Source organism: Sus scrofa, chromosome 2 (genome assembly GCF_000003025.6).
Source record: "Sus scrofa isolate TJ Tabasco breed Duroc chromosome 2, Sscrofa11.1, whole genome shotgun sequence".
Taxonomy (NCBI): Eukaryota; Metazoa; Chordata; class Mammalia; order Artiodactyla; family Suidae; genus Sus; species Sus scrofa.
The window spans coordinates 19,094,466-19,115,866 of record NC_010444.4 but is presented as its reverse complement, the minus strand read 5'-3'; the positions used below and the strand labels follow the sequence as shown (position 1 = coordinate 19,115,866).

Genomic DNA, 21,401 nt, shown 5'->3' with positions numbered 1-21,401 from the left:
CAATCCCTGGCTTTGCTCAGTGCATTAAGAATCCAGTGTTGCTGTGAGCTGAAGTGTAGGTCACACACTGGGCTCGGATCTTGCATTGCTGTGGCTGTGGTGTAGGCCGCCAGCTACAGCTCTGATTAGACCCCTAGCCTGGGAACCTCCATACACCATGGGTGCAGCCCTAAAAAAAAAAGCAAAAAAATTAAAAGATTAAAAAAAAAATCTAGTTTCTTTCATCCACCACTTTCCAACATCTAACTGTCTTTGGCTTAGAAGAGACTGAGATAATGAGTAGGAGGAAATGAGGGGTGTGGAAAGTTGTCACCTCTATTAGAAGGGGACAGCGTGCTTCAGATTGTGATCCAGCCTCCCTTAGCCAGGGAACCTAAAGAGGAGAAGAGGGTAGCTGCAGTTATGCTCTAGAAAGGTGAGTGGGAATGAGGCAACCAAGCAAAACTAACAAGTGACATGCATATTTCTCAGTCCAGGTCAAACCCACACTAGCATGGGAACAGCTATCTGGACCGTGACTTCTAATGTGAAAGAACTAGAGGCTGACAAGCCCAGTCCCTGGAATCTTAACCTCCCTTCAGGAAGTCCATTTCCCATTTGCCTAGTGGATTCTTTGTGGCCAGATCAAGCCTGGTCCACCTGTCTCTACCACCCAGCTGGATCCTGGCCCCTTTCATATCTTTTGACTGAGCACTCACAAAATCAAGGTCGGGCAGATAATTAGGTTATTTTCCCCTCCAAATCTAAGAGCTGTTAATTACCCAAGACAGTGCCGATGACTATTAGGGAACAAACTAGTGCCTGACTTAAGTGGAGTCTAATTAAAACTTGAGTAGTATCTCCTAGAGCAGTGACTTTGAAAGTATTTTTTTTATACACACAAGCTATTTAACATCTATATAGCGATGCAGCATTCCCAGGAGCCTCCCCACATGCCCCCTCTTCAATGAAGCCTTCCCTGACTACACTGTCTAGAGTAGCATTCCCCTGATCATTCTGTTATGAATGAGTTCTTAGAATGCATTACTTGCTGAATAGTCTTGTTTTATTTGTTTGCTAATATTTGCTATAGACTCATAAGAACAGGGACATTGGTGCTTTCCTTTTTTTTTTTTTTTTTTTTTTTTGTCTTTTGTCTTTTGTCTTTTTAGGGCCGCACCCGAGGCATATGGAGGTTCCCAGGATAGGGGTCGAATCGGAGCTGTAGACACTGGCCGCAGCAACATGGGATCCAAGTAGAGTCTGTGACCTACACCACAGCTCACGGCAACACCAGATCCCTAACCCACTGAGCGAGGCCAGGGATCGAACCCACAACCTCGTGGTTACTAGTCAGGTTTGTTAACCACTGAGCCACTACAGGAACTCCCAAGTGCCTTACTTTTTGCTGTATTTGCAATGCCAGACAGAGAAAATACTTGATATGCCCTTGTTGACTGAATAATGTTCTGTAGGCTTAGTCAGTTTATGTACAATTTACAGCAAATAAGTTATCATTCATCCCCTCTTTCTTTTCCTCTCTAGAAAGTATTTCAGAATGTGTGAGTAAGAGTGACAGAATTATTGTGCTATTCATTCTTTCTTTCAACAAATATTTATTGCATGTTTACCACATGTCAGGTACTTTGCTAGGTGCTGGCAATAAAATGGTAAATAAGTTAGACAAGGGCCCAGCCTCATAGCAGTCCTATTATACTGGTGAGAATAGCTGCTGTACATTGATATACCAGTAAAAAGTAAGATTTAGTTGTTAACAGTGGTGATCATTGTTGGGAAACCAACAGGTGAGGTGGTAGAAAAGGGCCTCAGGACTGAAAGCGTGGAAGGCTGTCTTAGCTCAGGTGATCAGGGAAGTCCTCTCCATAAAAATAACACTGGCGTTCCATTACGTGAAGAGACAAAATAAAAGAATTCTAGGCAGGAATTCCTGTGGTGGCTCAGTGGTAACATATATGACCAGTATCCATGAGGACACAGGCCTGACCCCTGGCCTCGCTCAGTGGGTTAAGGATCCAGCCTTGCCGTGAGCTATGGTGTAGATCACAGACGCGGCTTGGATCCTAGCTTTGCTGTAGCTGTGGTGGAGGTTGACAACAACAGCTCCAGTTTGACCCCTAGCTTGGGAACTTCTGTATGCTGCAGGTGCAGCCCTAAAAAAAGACAAAGAAAGAAAGAAAAGGAAGGAAGGAAGGAAGGAAGGAAGGAAGGAAGGAAGGAAGGAAGGAAGGAAGGAAAGAGAGAGAGAGAGAGAGAAAGAAAGAAAGAAAGAAAGAAAGAAAGAAAGAAAGAAAGAAAGAAAGAAAGAAAGAAAGAAAGAAAGAAAGGAATTCTAGGCAGAGGGAGCAGAAAACAACAACTCCCTAAAGGTAGGAAAGAACTCAGCACTCTTTGGCGCTCAAGGGTAGTGGTCCAGAGGGTGTGGAGAGGTGTAGCATTTACTGCAGGGTCTTGAGGCTGGGGGAAGGGATTTGCATTTGGTTTTTAGTACAATAGGACAGCACCAGCATATTTAAGCAGGAGAATGACACGATTACTCTGGCTGCTGGGTGGAGAAGGAAAGGAAGGGCAAGGCTAAATGTGACAGAGCAGTAAGGGGGCCATTGCTCTTTGTTCTTGGCATGGCACTTTGTCCTTGGCATGGCAACGCTGAAAAAGAAAAATAAAGATAACCTCATCCTCTTCTAATAGTTATTACTATGACATTTAAAAAGAAATCACTTGCAAAGCTGTGTTCTTCATTATAGTAACAAAAACATTATACTGATTAGGACACACAAGCATGCCATGACATAATGACTGCCAGCTGCTGTTCTGGAAAAATTGACCCTGGTGCAGCAGACTGAGAAGAGACCTAGGAAGTCCAGTGTCTACACACATGCACTTTTGGACCTGTAGATATGACAGCTTTGCCAGCCTCTCCAAGCCTGTTATTGGAATTTGTCACCTCTTGTCACCACAGATTAACCTGGGGCTTGACCCCATCAATGCCACTTGGATCATGTCCCTTCAGGGCAGTGTCCATGGCTGCCTGGTTAGTTAGCACTCTGACTCCTCTGTCAGCACTCTCAAATGATCAATACTTCCCAACAGTGGCCATTGTAGGACACTCACTGGTGACCCGCTAGCAGGGAACTCAGTGATATTGAGATGGTGGTGGGGGTGAACAGTGCTTCACCATCAAAACCATTTGTCTCCTAGGATGGGCCAGTCCAGTGATTCTCAACCTAATGCACAGTGGGCATCCATGGTAGTCTTTTAGAAACTAAGGTTGCAGAGATAAGAATCTCTGAGTGTAGAGTTCAGAAATCATCATGTTTTTAAATCTCCCCAGAGGATGCTAATGGCAAGCAGGGTTGAGAACCACAGGCCCTAACCTGGCTGTCTTACATGCTCTGGCCTACATTGTTTAGGACTCTGTAGGACTTCCTGCTTCCCAATGCTTGTTCCCATGTTGGGCTTTGACAAAGGAATCCATACTTTTAGAAGACTCTATTAGCTGTCATTTAATTGGTGCTTACCAGATGCCCAGCAAGGTTGTCAGTACCTTCCCAATATACTTCATTTTACCTTCATAACCGCTCTCTGAAATAGCAACATCAAGAGAGGCTGAAAAAACTCTGGGTCAAAAAAGTTATGTAAAATGCCCAAGGTCCCAAGACTAAGACAGGTCAGGGTCTATACCCAGGTCTTATGACTCCACAGCCCATGTTCTTCATCAGTAAGCAATTGTAACATTGTCCCTTAGAACAACCAAAGTTTCAACCCCAGTCTTGCCCTTGACATGCTGTGTGACTTGGGGCAAGTTATTCAACTTCTCTGAATCCCAGGCCCCTCTCTATAAGGTTTTTTGCCCACTCCAGGTCTCCCTTCCCCATACTTTGTCCACGAAGAGTTAACAATTCGCAAAAGCACTGCATCTCTCTGCTACCCACCTTGGTCTCTATCTGCCACAGCCATCTCACTATGGGACCCTGCAAATCTTGACCAGGGACCCCAAGCACCTAGCACAAAGTAAGAAATAAATGTCCATGGAATTGAACAATGTGGCCTCCATCTGGTATATGTCACATAATTTGGGAATTTAGGTTGTGCTCTGGCATTCAGCCATTCACCCTCCCCTGACTAAAGCCACTTTGACCTTTATTGATCTCTCCTATAAGGCAACCAGGAGCACTTGGTGGAAAACTGCAAAGGGCAAGCTGTCTGTTTGACCCCAGTAACTCATTTAGGAGGACTGACTATATTTGCATCACTTTGCATATGTTTTGCCTCAATCTCTGATATACTATTCAAGGCAAAGAAGTTGCAGGTGTACAATACCAAATATAAGAGTGTTTTCCCAAATATAAGAGTGTTAGAAAACTATGCAATTCTACAGCCCTCTTCCCCATCATTGCCAAAGTTGGGACTTCCATACCATCAAAAGGTGACCCTTGTAGCATGAGAAAGAGGATAAGCCTAGGGCAGAGTTGAAGATCTAATCAAGAAAAGCATGCTTAAATCAGCATCCCTTGTCTCTAATCCTAGCCTCTTACTACTTTGAAATCTGAAGCCTAGAGGAGAGAAGATACAGTGCTCACTTTTGCACCCTAGACCTCTTGCAAACTACCAAGAGGATATTTGCAGTTTGAGGATACTTGCGTTAGAGAAAGTCGACCCTCCCTTCAATCCCAGAAAGGATTTTTCTTTAAAAGATCTTTGTGTGGTGGCAAGTACCTAATATAATAATAAGAATTTCACAGTACTGATTCTTGTCTTTTTTCATTTAGTCATTCAACAAATATGTGTTGAGTATGCACTGAGTACATTTACCCCCTTCACTGTGCTACAGGGGTTACAAGAGAGAATATGATGAGATCCTTATTGATATAGAAGTCATAATCCAAAGAGACAAAAAGCAACAAAATACCATAGGAAGCTGAGCAAATTCATTCATTGAGCCTCAGTTTCTTTACATAAAAAATGGAGAATAAACTATCAATTTTCCATGGTTATTGCAGTAGAATATAATAGTCTCAGTGTGATTTCTGGCATAGAGAGGGTACTCAATGAATGAAAGTCATCATCATAATTATTATTGCTATAAGGAAGTATCACGAAGGCACTGTGGAATCACAGAGGAGGAACACCTAACACTGAGAACGATTCAGTGGGGGAATAAAGACATCATGTCACCAGATCAACATCATACTCCAGAGTTTTAGAGCATCACTGCTTATGTACCACTTAGCAACTCCCAAATGCCTAATAATATGTCATTTGGAGACCTTAGCTCAGGGCTCTGTGTCTCTTTCCGTCCACAGCAATATCTGATGTCTGGCTCTTTCCTGATGGACCTGGGTGGGGGGTGTGTCTGCTAAGGAGAAATTGAGGGCACGTAACCATTAAAATTAATTGCTCACAAACACTAGAACCCAGACACCCACTGCAGTCATGAAATATGGATGAAGATTTGCTGAAAGCCATTTATATTAAATTACTTTTATAATAATATTTAACTTTTAAGCATTAAATATTTAGTGCTCCTCTTTGTCATTTGCAAAGAAGCTTGGAGCTGTTTCATAGCTGGAGGAATCTCTGCTCATCCTATCTTGAGAGCCTACTCGTCTAGACATCAGACCGGGAGCTCTGAGAGTTGAGACCAGCAGATGTCAGTGACTCAGTATCAGCCAACTCTCATTCATTTAACAAAACCTTCCTGAAGCCCCTGGTGTTCCAGATACCTGGTTATAAAGACATACAAAGTATGATCCCTGAACTCGAAAACTAGCAAGAAAAGATAGATACAAAAATTCCACAATTACAAAATGTTGCCTATGTTTCCTCCACGCTCATTGCCTGCGAAATTGCATAATAGTTTTTGAAATGCATCGGGCTCTTTTTCACCTCCATGTCTTTGCCCATGCCCATCCCCCTGCCTCAAACAGGTTCCCCCTGACCTGCCAACTCCCAATTCTCCTATGGGTTTACTTCAACTGACACTGCATCATCCCATCCAGGAGGCTTTCCTGGGTACCATCTACAGTGTGATGTAGATGCATCTCTCACTAACCCTCCACCAACCCTGTGCATACTTCAGTCATAACACCCATAACAATTGCCCTGCAATTGTTAATGCATTTCCGGGTCTCCCCTACCAGCTTGTCAGCTACTTGCCTTGAATTCATTGTTATATCCTTAATATCCTCCACATTGACTGACACAGAGTAGGTGCTCCAGAAATTTTTGCTAAGTCAGTAAATTTATCAAATAATTCATTAATTTGATATGTGTCCTAAAATATGTATTTATTTATTGTGATGTAAACATAATGGAGGACACAACCAACTTCCTGTGGGGATGAGGAGAAGGGATGCTATCAAGGGATACATAAAAATGATCAGGACATTTGAGCAAATTCCTGGAAAAACTGGATACATTGTAATCGTGGATATTAAGAACTGAAATTACTGTATTATCATCAAGCCCTCAAAAAACTACTTCAAGTATTTCCACATCTAATTAGCATTGTGTGGCCTCTGGTTCTCCCCTTACTGCAGCGTCCATCTCACCTCCATCACAATCTTACCAACACCAAAGGGCAAGCAGGAACCAAAGGAAGAAGAAATAGTCTTTCTTCGTCTCCTTCTCCTACCTACTTCAGATGATGTAAAGTCCCCTAACTGTTAGCCCTTCTCCTAAAGTAAACTAAAGAATTCCAGCCAGGCACTTAGCTAAGCATTAAGTTTCCTCATAGGCAAGTCTTCACCAAACCCCACCCTGTGATTCCAATCCATAAACTCATTAAAACCATCCTTTTTTTCTGGGTAGACCTTTTAATCTACCAGATACAATAGAAACAACAGATCCACAGAGATACCAATTGCCTCCTGCCTCAGAAGGTTTTTTCAAAAGACACAGGATTAAAGAAAGTTCTGGGATCCTCTAGTCCTAAATTAAGTAGAACCTGTGATTGTCATGATCTAATTACCAGATAAAGCTGCCACCACCAAGTAAAGTTGATGATACACTAAATGGGAATAGAAGTCTAAGTGTTACTATTTCTAGGAAAAGTTTCTTATGCGAGTAAAAGTTTGGCTGCTCTCTAAGCAATGGGGCAGGACCTTCATCTTCTTTCTCTATAGGTTTGAATCTATTAGGCTTTGCAATGCCCTGAAACTTCCGTTAAGCACACCCAAGAGAGATACCCATCCCTGTGTGGATACAGGCTTTGTTTCCTTCTGCAAATCCCTTTGACCCACACTCAATCTGTATTGAAACAGCCCTGCCATATCCTCTTGATAAAAATATCACATTCTGTATTATGTAAGCAACCTAAGAAATAAATAAATTTTTAAGTAGGTCCCAAATGTATGACAGTTAAACTTAAAAGAAGTTTACATGTCATGTTATGTATGTAACAATATAAGGAAGTGAACTGATTGTGGAGTGCATGGAGTAGGGGGTTAAGGTCCTACTTTACACAGTCATTCAAGGAACTACTCTAATCGATACCACCATCTTTCACGTATAGGTTCTGTTACCCCAAAGAAAATCTCCATGACAACTAGTTACTAGAAGACCACCTGGAAATGATAAGCCTTGTTTCTGCTCATCTTCCATTGTTTAGAACTAGGTCATATGGCTACTTGTACCAGCAAGCAAGGCTGGGAAGTGTAGTCTAGCAGTGTGCTCTAGAAAAAAGAAACACAGATTTTGCTACGCAGCAGCTGTTAACAGAAAACATATTGGATTTTTCTTTTTAAAGAGCATTCATGAAACAACCAGCCTGTCCTGGTCAACAGCAAGCTTAAGGCAGCAAGGGGCAAGAACACAGGTAGACCTCATCAAAACTTCCTCCTCATTCCCAGCTTCAGGTTCCCCTTTCCCAAAACAGAGATACCCCCTGACACAGGATTAAGTGAGCTAATGTGTGTAAAATACCTATCACAGTGCCTGGTACATGGTAGGTGTTCAACAGATCGGCAGGGCTGGTGGTAACTTGCAGTTTGTCATTTTCATGGGTAAGAGATTGTCATTTGCAGTACAGAAAACAAGTAAGCTCCAGGTTCTCTCCAGTGCCAGGAGAATCAGCCATCAATTCAGTTCACACTCTCCTTCTCCATCTCAGCACTTGCTCCCAGTGGCCCCTACTCCTTCTGCAGGGAAATTCTTAGCCCTTGATAAGAGACCAAACATCTAGTCGCTATCCTGAGAGTGTTCCTGTTCAGCCTTTAAAACTGCAGCCCGGACAAACCCCTGAGATGGTTCTGCCTGTCACTGCACACAAAATTCGAACCATCATATGCTGATGACATCGCACCCACCACCGGGTGCACAAATAAGCACTGGCTGGAAGGAGGTCTGATTGCCCAGCAAGTCCATTTGTTCCTTGCTTTAAAGCAATCAATCATTTACTCAGATTTCAGTGAAATGGCCTGAAACGGGTAAGGGAAAAAAAAAAGCACAGAGCTTGGGCACAGGAGATTGGAGGCAAGTCTCAGCAGTGGCACTGATCAGGCACCCATGTCAGGAATAGCAAAGCCCCCGGGCCCTGGTTTCTCAGCTAGGAGTCGAGGGACTGCTGTGTGATTTAGTCTCAGTAGGGATCTGACACTCCAGATCCCACTAAGCTTCAGCTGCAGTCACTACCACTGAGGTACTTAGAGCCTTTTCAGTTCAAGGTCATTCCTGGAGTACCTCTCTCAACTTCTGGAGTACCAGTCCCTTTGATTCATTTCAGCCAGCTTTTCTTTAGCAACTTCCAATAAATATGTATCTGGAAATTTCACCCACCCACTCAGATTCTCTGGCCCAGCAATTCTACCTTCAGTAATCCATCCTAATGAAATAATCCCGAATGTGCAAATAGCCTTACACACAAAGATGCTTACCAGAAATATTATTACAAAACAGTGGAAATAACCTATATAACTATTGGAAGATCATTGCCAGTCCAACAGTAAGAAAATTGTTTAAATTAGAGGGTGAAATCTCAAGACATTAAAATACATGTTTATCATGAATTTTTGATAAAGTGGGTTGACTATTATGTTAAGTGAAGAAGTAAAAAAGAACAGTAGGAGTTCCCTGGTGGCTCAGAAGGTTAAGGATCTGGCATTCTCATTGCTGTCACTCTGGTTACTGCTGTTACATGGGTTTGATCCCTGGCCTGGGAATTTCTGCATGGCACTGGTGTAGCAAAAAAAAAAGAAAGAAAGAAAGAGAGAAAGAAAGCAGTAGTATGAGTATAGCTCTGTAAAAATTAATAAATAGCAGAACTACAGTTATGTGAGATATTTTCATTGCCAGGTAAAGCTGGGTGGAGGTATACAGAAATTCCCTGTACTGTTTTTGGAGCATCTTGTGAGTCGTTATTTCAAAATTAAACTTATTTTTTAAAGAAAAGAGAAACAGTTGTGCTTGAGGAGGCACATAGAATAAGGGTTAATAGCACATGCTTTAAAAAACTAAGTGTAGGGAGTTCCTGCCGTGTCTCAGCAGAAACAAATCTGACTAGTATCCATGAGGACGCAGTTTCAATCCCTTGCCTTGCTTAGTGGGTTAAGAATTCAGTATTGCCCTGAGCTGTGGGGTTGGTCGCAGACTTGGCTCGGATCTGCTGATGCTGTAGCTGTGGCATAGGCCAGTGGCTACAGCTCTGATCGGACCCCTAGCCTGGGAACCTCCATATGTCACAGGTGCAGCCCTAAAAAGACAAAAAAACAAAACGCAAAAAACAAAAACAACGAAATGTAAGGGATCAGTTAAGGAAGGAATTTTTAATCTATTCTTTTCTTTCCATTTAATCTCTGCTCATAACAAGGCTCCCATAAGAACCCTTTCTGACAATGCCCTCCTCCTTGCAGCCAACCATCCTATTACTTGAGTCATTTTGGCAGAATAGTCCAGAAACTACAGCTAACTCACAAAGTTGGTCTCTAATAACCACAGTCATCCGAAGAGTAGTAGCTTTTATTCATTTACTACTGTTTGCCAGGCACTGTGTTGGGTGTTTTACAAATAGGAGTCCTCACCATAACTTTCAAAAGCAAGTATTAAGCATTCCATTTTAAAGATGAGAAAAGGAGATTGAGTGATGTCACGTGTCTTGTCCAGCATGTCATAACCAATACAGGACCCAGGCAGGACTTAAACCAGAGCCGTTTAACTTCAAGTCCCAGGTTCTTTGCAATACAAGGCATTTATCAATTATTTCATTTTTTTTTTTAAGTTTCTTTATCTGAGGTAACAGCAGATGAACCTCCAAGGCCTCAGTTTCTCATCTGTGAAATTGAGCTATGAATAAGGGCTCAGCCTGAGACACCAGTATTCCCATCACCTTTCCATCTCACTCTCCCTGAGATGTTTCTCCCCCCAAGAAATGGTCTCCTAAATCAGAGCTGCCAAACCTCTCAGAGAGCTTTTAATCCCACACCTGGGACCTCAAACCCAGAAATTCTGATTTACCTAGCCTGGGATGAGCCTGGCCATAAGTACCACAGCCAAGGATGAGAACCACCCTGCTGACATGTTGACCTTTCTCCTACTCCAATGTTTACCCTGTCCCATGACACCCCAACAGCACCCTTCGTCTGTGTTTTTAAATCATGCTCCTTACTGGAACCAGAACAATCTCTCTGAAACAGATATGACCATGGAACGCCCCGGCTAATACAACTTCACTAGCTCCCCAGAGTTTACCAGGTACAGTCCTTAAGAGCTCCCAGGGCCATTCCCAATGTGGCCTCAGACTACCCTACTAGCATCTTCTGCAGCCCCTCCAAACCAGCACCCCACGCTCAACTCTTGGTATTTCCTGACATATCATGCACTACCACACCACTCAGCCCAAGCCCAACCTCTTCCCCCTTATCTACCCCTGTTACTGTCTTTATCTGTTCAATCAGCCTTCAAATCCATGGACCCTCTCCTGCCTTGCTGTCACCCTCACACCTCCCTGCATCTTCTGAGAATTCTTTCCTGATTCCCTCAAGCAGAGCTAAGACTTCTGTCATTCACGTTCCTATGTATCTCATAGGCAGCCCCAATTTTGCTGAATTATTAAGGGCTCCAGTTTTGCTCACTTCTCCTCTGAGACTGTGAATTCCTTGACAGCTGGACCCTGTTCACTGCTGCACCCCCAGAGCAGAGTAAGAGTCTAAAATATCCCCTCCAGATTTGTTGCAGAATTGGTTGAATAAATAATGGAATGAATGAATGAGTGAATGAATGGACAGAAGCAAAGAACAAGCAAACGCTATGTTCAGGTTCCACTAAGAAAGGTCTGAACACTTTCCCCATAGCTTTCTCCTCAGCCCAACATGGTCTTCTGGTTGACAGCTGAAGTCAGGGTTCTAATACTGGCAGTCTACACACTAAACAAGCCCACAGAAGATTCTGTTTGACTCAGAAAGTGTTTTTAAAATGAGAAAATTTCACGCCTAATCAAGCTCTACACTTTCTCCTGAACTATGAGACTCTGGCAGTTTTCAACCTGCATTTCCACCAGGCTACAGCAACTGGAGCTCAGTAACTGCAGAGAAAGTGCATGTGCTTGCCAGTCTGCCATAGTCCCCACCTGTCCCTTTTATCGTCACCCACCTCACCTCTTTCGAGTGATGTTTCCTGCCTGCAGGTATTTGAGTTTGCAACCACTGGTTGAAGGAAACTGCTCGGCTTAAGGAGTTAAAATGCTTGGGCGTGCTCATTCTTTACACCAAGAAAAAGAGAAAAGATCTTTTCAGCTCCATTTCTTTCTAAGCTAGGGAGTTTAATAAAACCCAGCTAATGCCAGGGGCCAGGGCTAGGAAAGGAGACCAAGATGGGGGAGGAGTGGGCCGTGTGTGACACAAAGAGGCTATCTGGAAGTGTGACCCTTCGCTCCACTGGGCTGAGATAAGCTTCTCAGCGGGACTGTTTATGGGAGGTTTGGAAGGAGCTGGACACACACAGAGGAAATGGTCAGGCAGGAATTCCCGAGCCGGTCTGCTGGACCAGCAGCCATCTCATGAAGCTTTAGCTCCACTCACTGGCTGGCTATAAATTAAGCTCCAGAAAATCAGCAAAGCTGACCGAAGGCTTCATAGCCCCAAGGCACTGCTCAGAAGAGGAACTTCAGTTTGAGCTTTCACAGAGCCCCTTGATGGGAGTCACCACCTCTGTTAGGAAGAGAGTCAGCTAAAAAAGGGGTTAACAGCCCCCACCCCCGGCCACCCCTCAGCAGTGGTCCATGTAACACTCTGTTTCATCTTCCTCCTTCTGCTCTGAGACCAGACCATTGGAGAAAAGGCAGCTCACTTCTTTTAAGTATCTATTCCTGTTAGGCTCACAGACCCAGGTTTGAAGTTTAGTCAGATTCAGATGCCCATTTTCAAAAAAGGAAAAAAAAAAATCTACTAAATCTTGAATACAAAGCAGGCTTGGTGTCTTAAAAAGGGAAGTTCCTGATTAATCCCCTTCTGGCCAGGGGTTCTCCACATGCTATCTCAGAGCACAGGGGCTGGGCTCAACTTCTGATGCTGCCACCTCACAGCTGGCAGGCAAATAATATAACTTCTCTGTTCCTCAGTTTTCTTTTCTGAGAAAAGGGGATAACACCAGAGCTCACTCACACTGTTGTTGGGAAGAGAGAGGTAACATGTAGATGGTATTTAATCCATGTGAGTTGTTACTGTTACCACATTTATCCTCAGGACATCCCTGTAAAGCTGTCATTATTCTCTCTACTTTAGAGGAAAAGAGGGGAGCCCCCTCTCCCACCACCCCTGCCTTTGCTGGGTGGGATCCCAGAGCATCTGGACCTTCTTTTTTTTTTTTTTTTTTTTTTGCTATTTCTTTGGGCCGCTTCCGTGGCATATGGAGGTTCCCAGGCTAGGGGTCTAATCAGAGCTGTAGCCACCGGCCTACACCAGACCCACAGCAACGCAGGATCTGAGCTGCGTCTGCAACCTACACCACAGCTCACGGCAACGCCGGATCGTTAACCCACTGAGCAAGGACAGGGACCGAACCCGCAACCTCATGGTTCCTAGTCGGATTCGTTAACCACTGCGCCACGACGGGAACTCCTGGATCTTCTTTTTATCTCTTCAACTGTGACCAGGACTGACTAGTTGCCTTCTGCTCAGTGAAGGACAAATTGTTCATCTGACCATCCAGCTCAACCTGACAATACAGCTGTGGTGTGTGAACAGGCAATAAGGTATAGCAGTAACCATTTCCTCCTTGGTAGACATTTCAGCAGGAGTCTTTAGAAAAGAAAGCTTTTACCCAAGAGATGGAAATGTCGGGCCCAGGGAAGTGTCACTGAGAAGTATGAATCAAAAAGGAAGACATGATAGCACAGAAAGAGCATCCAGTTAAAGTCTGCAGACCTGCTAACTTGTGACCTGGTCAAATCAGTTTATTTCTCTTAAACTAGTGGCCTTATTTGTAAAACAGGAAGAATTAAAAATAGCATAGTGTTATTATGTAGTACAAATGAGGCCAATGTATACGAAAATGCTTTTGCAGTAACATCAAATGGATTGGGAGCTTGGGGTTAATAGATGCAGACTATTACCTTTAGAATGGATTGGCAATGAGATCCTGCTGTGTAGCCCCGGGAACTAGTCTAGTCACTTATGATGGAGCATGATAATGTGAGAACAAAGAATGTGTACATGTATGTGTAACTGGGTCACCCTGCTCTACAGTAGAAAATGGACAGAACACTGTAAACTAGCTACAATGGAAAAAAATAAAAATCATTATAAAACTAAAAAGAAAATGAAGCAGGAAAAAGTTTTTTAATTTAAAATTTTATAATTATATTTTTAATAAAAAATAACTATACCACTCATTTTCTGAGTACTTATTTCATGCCAGAAACTGAGTGTTTCCCATACATTAAGATTCACATTTAATATGCCCAAGAGCTCTGTTAGATTCTATTTTTTTGTCCTTTTTCAGACAAGGAAATTGACTGAAGCTGGAAAGCCTTTGACCAGTCTTAGGTGGAGGAGCCAGCAATAAACTGTGAGTTTTAAGATTACTCTGTATGACTGAGTTAGGGAACGAATAAATGAATGAACATTGCCAAAGCCCATCTACCCAGGCTTTTCTTCTCTGCAGTCTAGATGAACGTAATTTCCCACCTTTTCATATAATCATAACAATAAGTAATTATATTTCCTAATCAATAATAGATTTTTTTTTTTTTTTTTTTGTCTTTTTGCCATTTCTTGGGCTGCTCCCGCGGCATATGGAGGTTCCCAGGCTAGGGGTCGAATTGGAGCTGTAGCCACCAGCCTACGCCAGAACCACAGCAACGCAGGATCCGAGCTGCGTCTGCAACCTACGCCACAGCTCACGGCAACGCCAGATCGTTAACCCACTGAGCAAGGGCAGGGATCGAACCTGCAACCTCATGGTTCCTAGTCGGATTCGTTAACCACTGCGCCACGACGGGAACTCCCCAATAATAGATTTTTAATGCAAGAAGGAAGTGACTCCATTAACATTTCTGAGGAATTTCTGTGTCCTATATGTTTTAGCTTTATTATCATGCAAAGTTAAGTCTTACTGCCCCATTTTACAGATGAGGCTAAGAGATGTCAAGCAATTTACTTCAAAGCACAAAGACGTCAGTAGGGAGAAGTCTGTATTCAAACTCAGGCCTGTTTGACTACAAAGCCCGTACTCTAAGCTTCTCCACAGCCTATATTCTATGAAAAAAAATATATTTTCTTTGAGCGAAGACTATAATTTTCAAAGAGGAAGCAATTGCATAGTCTAGCCATGTGTCAATATATGAATTTTCCAATGAAAACTAACATTTTTAACATACGCTATTACCTCAGCATCCATACAAATTAAAAAAAGAAACTCTTCCATCATATAAAGTTTCTTATCGGGAAAATAGAGCATAAATGATTCAAGCAAAGGTGCATCTGAACTGAAAATATTACCCCAAAGGATACTGCCGAACGCTGACAGGACTGCAGCCTCAAAGGCTTCCCTAACAAATGTTTGTTTTGATGCTCACATTCCTTAAAAGCATGTAATCAAGGAGAATAAAAATAATACTTTATCTTCATTTGTAGGGGGTGGGGGAAAAGTTTTAAGTCAGGAGATCAAAAAAAAAAATAAGTTCAGACTCTGAATTGCTGGGTAATGTGGGTCCAGACAGTGATCTTTTTTTAATGGAAATATAGTTGATTTATCATATTACGTCATTTTCATGTGTACAGCCTAGTGATTTGGTATTTTTGCAGATTATACTCCATTGTGGGTTATTACAATATAATGGCTATAATTCCCCATGCTCTATAGTAATGTGTATCCTTGTTGTTTATCTATTTTATACATAGTGGTTTGTATCTATCAATCCTGTATCCCTAATTTGTCTCTCCCCAGTTCCCTCCCTCTCCTCTTTGGTAACCACAAGTTTGTCTTTTGTTTTTTTGGGGGGAAGTTTGGTCATGCCCATGGCATGAAGAAGTTTCCAGGCCAAGAATAGAACTTGCACCATAGCAGTGACCCAAGCCTCAGCAGAGATAACACCAGATCCTTAACCCACTGAGGCACCGGGGAACTCCACAAGTTTGTTTTCTGTATCTGCAAGAGACAGTGATCTTTTTTTGAACTTCAACTTGCTCATAGGTAAATTTGGAACAGTAATACCTATATCACAGAAGGCAACCTGCAGGCTGTTTGAAAGTGTAAACTCTTATTCTATATGAATTATCAATCCTTAAGACATTAGGGAAAAACCATGTAGGAGCTCAGAATAGTTTCTTGTTCCGAAGAGTATGTGCATTTTAAATGAGAGAGCCTAAAGAAGATAGTGTTAAGGAAATAGATCACACACTGCTCTTATGTTGTTACATCATTTCACCTATCATGAAAGGACAGTATTTGGGGTTGTCCTTTACATCTTTTTTTTTTAAATAGGAAGTATTTTTTAATTGAAGAATAGTTGATTTACAATGTTGTGTTAATTTCTGTTGTACAGCGAAGTGATTCAGTTATACATATATATGCATTCTTTGTTATATTCTTTTCCATTAAGGTTTGTCTCAGGATATTGAATATAGTTCTCTGTGCTATACAGTATGACTTTGTTGTTTATCCACTCTACAATATCTATAATAGTTTGCCTCTGCTAATTCCATATTCTCAGTCTATCCTTCCCCGACCCCTGCTCCCCCTTGGCAAACACAGATCTGTTCTCTGTGAGTTATGTTTTGTAAATAGGTTCATTTGTGTTGTGTGTAAGATTCCACATGTAAGTGGTATCAATGGTATTTGTCTCTCTTTCTGACTTACTTCACTTAGTATGATAATCTCTAGGGCCATCAAGAGTATTGCAAGTGTTACTGCAGTGTTGCTTTGAGTGGCATTATTTCATTCATTTTTATGGCTGAGTAGTTTTCCACTGTATGTATGTAACACATCTGCTTTATCCATTCATCTGTAGATGAACATTTAGATTGTTTCCATGTCTTGGCTATTGTGAATAGTGCTGCTGTGAACATAGGGGTGTATGCTTTACATTTTATTAGAGAGATAGCCTCTTGATCAAGATAGCATCTCTTTAAGTATTTGCCTTTGCACTGCATACAGCTAGCTAACTTAGGCAGGGCATTGCCCAAGAGCTAGTGGTACCATTCACATAAACTGTAGCAACTGGCACTTCCTAGGGTTGGATAGTGTCCAACCTGTACAACTGTTGACCACAGATCTGGATGGGTGTTAACAAGTTTACTAAATCAAAATGGGTTTCCCCTATGAATTCTCAAATGAGAAGATGCCATTGTTAGGATGGGGAATAAAGATCAACTTCTAACATCCCTGGTGTGAACCTCGCTTCTACTAAAGAACAGCACAGAAAGCTTCTGCTTCCATGCAGGGTGAGGTCAGAACCCAGTTTTCTCACTTTGTGAATGAAGTCAATAACGATTGACCACACAGGGTTGTTATATAAATCAAGATAGGGCATTCCCTATCCACCAGTAAAAAATTGTCATTAGTAAAGCGAAAAGGCTCACACAGGCCCTACTGAGGCTCGGATTTAGATTTCCAAGGTTAGTAAACAGAGGATCTGCCTAGAAATGCAATTTTGCACCATCTCTACATTCTAAGAAAGTGTCGCTTCTGTGAAACAAAGGTTTGACATCACCAAAGCTGTGGCTCTCAACCTTTTTATATATCAGAACACCTAGAGAGTTTAAAAATACATTAGTGATGGAGCCCCTCCTCTCCCCCCGAGACTCTGATTTAACTGGTTTGTGGTTGGTGCCATGTATCCAGAAGACCAAGTTCACAAGTCAAGAGCACTAATGTCACCAAGTCAGAAAGGAGACTTCTGTGAGACTAGAAAGGGCCCAAAGGAATCAGAAGACCAGATTTCTAGTTCTGGTAGTTTGTTCTTGGGCAAGTCATGAGCCCTCTCTGTAAAGCCCCTTGGCATATTTATAACATCAAGAATCTGACCTCCTGAACTCTAAGCTCCCATCCACTGATATATTATGAGATAGGACCCCAGATTTTTCCTTAAAGTGTGACTTTCAAAACTTTAGCTTCTTTGAGCCTCAAATTCTCCACCTGTCAATTCAGGGGAGGGCAATGGATTAAAAGAACAAGATTAAGGATTGTTGTAAAAAACCATATGCTCTGTCTCCCTGTGATTTTTGTCAGCCAATAAAAGACCTCTTGGGTGTATTTGGGAAAAACAGTTGCCCCTACATTTTCATTGGTTTCTCCTCACAGGAGAGGAAATGATTTATCTAACATGGGAAGTGGTAAGAGGCAGAAACATCCCATCATCCACACATCTCTACTGGGGAAAAGTAAACCTGCCACAGGTCCTGTGCATAAAAGACCATCCTCTCCTAAGCTCCCTGCGCTTACCTGGTGTGAGGCAGCTGGCTACAAACCCAGCCTTCCCAAATGCAGATCCCAATGTCCAGCTGCAGCAGGACTTTGGTGAGAGAATGAGGGAGGGCATTGGGCCATAAATCTAAGACATGAGATCCGATCCAAACAATAAACCTGAAATTGGAACCCCCAACTATTATATGTATTTTGCAAATGATCCAGGGTTCACAAACAGGATGAATCTGATTAACATGCCACTAAAATTCCAAGCTAAATTTCCCCCATATGTCTCCAGAGGGTTGTAGCAAGGATCCAAAGAGATAACGGATGAAACAGTCCTTGCTTCCCCATCACTCCTCCAGTAGAAGAAGGTGAATTTCTTAGACACTGATCAACCAGGCTCCAAGGCAAAATGTAGAAAACCACTTATTCCAGGGATTCTCTTAGATAGGCAACCTCACTTTTTTGTTTCATTTTGTTTTTTTGTTTTGTTTTATAATGATTTTTATTTTTTCCCATTATAGCCAGTTTACAGTGTTCTGTCAATTTTCTGCTGTATAGCATGGTGACCCAGTTACACACACATGTATACATTCTTTTTTCTCACATTATCATGCGAGACTCTCATACTGAGTGAAATAAGTCAGAAAGAGAAAGACAAATACCATGTAATATCACTTATATCTGGAATCTAATATATGGCACAAATGAACCTTTCTACAGAAAAGAAAATCATGGACTTGGAGAATAGACTTGTGGTTGCCAAGGGGGAGGGGGAGGGATTGGGATGGATTGGGAGCCTGGGGTTAATAGATGCAGACTATTGCCTTTGGAATGGATTAGCAACCTCATGTTTTAATCTGGACTTTTAGTAATTGCTTAATTAGCACGGCATTTTCTTTCCCCCTAGTGCCACTATTGTACACCACATATCAGAGTTCTAATAGGAATTTCTCTTCCAGCTAAGTCCATTCCTCGCCTTTCAAGAAAAAATTCAGAATGATTTTGTCATTCACTGTGTTTTTTGGTAAAGGGAGGAGGAAAGTAGAGCTGGAGTGAAGCTGTTGACAGTACAGCACAGTGCGGGGAGGAAAAGTAGCAGAGTTTTTAAAGACTATCAACTTTAGGATCAAGCAGGCTAAGCCTGCATCCTTGCTGCCTGTCTTAGCTCAGGCTGCAACCAAAGACTGGGGGGCTTCCAGCTAGCTGAAATCTGTCCTTCATGGTTCTAGAGGCTTGGAAGTTGAGCCTGCCTCCTGGTTCATAGATCACTGACTTCAGGCTGCACCTTCACAAGGCACAAAATGGCAAAAGAACAATCTAGAGACTCTTTAGTAAAGGAGTGATGGGGCTTTACTCTCGTGACTTAATCAACTCCCAAAGGCTCCCACCAAATAGCAGCAAACTGAGGAATTTCAGCACATGATTTGGGGATGAACACAAGCATTCAGTCCATAATACTGACTGTGAGACCCTGGACAATTTGTTAATTTTTTTTTTTTTTTTTTATGGCCACACCAGCATATAGAAGTTCCCAGGCCAGGGATTGTATCAAAGCCACAGCTGTGACCTACACTGCAGCTGCAGCAAAGCCAGATTCTTTAACCCACTGCTCCAGGCTGGGGATCACACCTATACCTCCACAGGGACCCAAGCCACCGCAGTCAGATTCTTAACCCATGGCACCACAGCGGGAACTCCAATTTGTTTGATTTTACTGGGCCTTTGTTTTCCTGACCATAAAATGGGGATAAATGGTAATTCTCGTCTCTGGTAATGTGGCGATTCCATAAGATGCTGTGTGCCCAGCATCTAAAGCAGTCCCTAGAAGGAGTTACCCACTCAATTAATGCAGTGACTGTATTTTCAATTAGTCAGTTACTAATAGCTGGGAAATATACTTGGCCTCCCTGGGCTTCACTATCCTCCTTGGAAAACACAGTTAATAAAAAACCTTCATTGAAGGGTTGTCATGAGAAATGGAAAGAGACTAACATCCTTTCTATCAATTAGAAGCTACTCAATAAATACAGCTATTATTAAAGTGATCATGAAACTGAGGAAATTAAATGTAAGTATTTATCAGAAAACATTTTCTAAAAGCCTCTGTTCAATAGGCTATTCAAGAGAAGAAATTGTGTCTTTTTTCATCTCTGCACTCCCAGTGCCTGATGCCTGCAACGCAAGAGGGACTTAGCACAACCTCGTGTATGTGAACTAGACAAATTCCCTCGCCCATACCTCAAGCTTGATTTCAAGGAGCAACTATGGTAAATTTTCAGCCAGTGAAAAAATATTCATTACGATATTGTTCCTTGGAATTCCCGTTGTGGCTCAGCAGTAATGAACCGGACTAGTATCCATGAGGACGCGGGTTCAAGCCCTGGCCTCGCTCAGTAGGTTAAGAATCCAGTCTTGGTGTATGTAGGTCACAGACTGAGCTCGGATCCTTGCTGTGGCTGTGGCTGTGGCTGTGGTGTAGGCCAGCAGCTGCAGCTGCAATTCGACTCCAAGCTGGGGAACTTCCATATGCTGCAGGTGCAGCCCTAAAAAGACAAAACAAAACAAAAAAATTGTTCGTTAAACTCCTGCATAACTTTCTAAATGTAGCTGGAAATAATACAGTTTTCTCCTGCAATATGTGGACAAGAAAAAGCCCCACACCTTTCATTAATCCCACAGTACGCCCTCTGGGGAGCTTCCTTCTTCTTCCCATCTTCCATCTCACATCTGTTCCTTCTTTCCTCAACCTTAATAGATACTTTCCTGGTCATTCTATAAACCTATGCATGCTCACTTCTAAAGGACTCACAGAATCAAGGCATCATAAAGCCATGTGAGTATTTTAAAGACCCTCCTGGGAAACCCCTCATCAGATGCAATACCACCTCTACAAAGAGTTCTGTTGAGTGCTTATTCAGTTTAGATTTAAAAATTTGCATGACACAAAACTCATCTTTGTATAAAAGAGTCCAACCCACCTTCAGTCAGTTCTGTTAGAAACTTACTTTTAGCCCAGACTTTTCTCTCTGTAGCTTCTATCACTTTCTTGGCCGGAGCTTTGCTTTTTGCAGGCTCCCAGTACGAGATGACTCTGTCTTCGATGTTACAAACTGAATTTAACTTATGGTGCATATATATCCTATCCTCACAACCAGATTAAAACTTTCTAGTGGGCTGTCACCATGTTTTATGTCCTTTGTGCCCAATAGGTACTTAATAAATACATACTAAATAAATGTTGGAAACGCTCCTTTACTGTGTCGCCCGCTTTCTCCTGGTCAGACTCATCCCACTGGGGCCACCATAAACAATTCCTTTTTCTCCTCAGGTGCTTAACAGCCCAAGTCACGTAATGCTGAGTAAATGGAACGAGAAAGGGAAGGAGCAAGAAACATTTTTTAAAATTCCATCTTCAGGTGCACCAGGAGGCAATTTTCTTTTGCAGGCACATTATTTGCAACCCTGACAGTCACATATCAAAGTAAGGAATAATCTAAGTGCCGTCCATTTCCCTCCCAATGTGCATAGGAGCTCACATTATGTTCTGGTGAGCTGTG

General features: G+C 42.3%; 1 long non-coding RNA gene across 1 annotated transcript in view; it reads left to right on the top strand.

Moving 5' to 3' along the window:
- The window catches only part of LOC102159429, a 72,494-nt gene that overhangs the window by 38,833 nt on the left and 12,260 nt on the right, over positions 1–21,401 (top strand). The window contains exon 2 of the long non-coding RNA XR_002341498.1: positions 13,933–13,998. This is a non-coding gene — a long non-coding RNA (uncharacterized LOC102159429). The remainder of the gene's footprint in view (positions 1–13,932; positions 13,999–21,401) is intronic.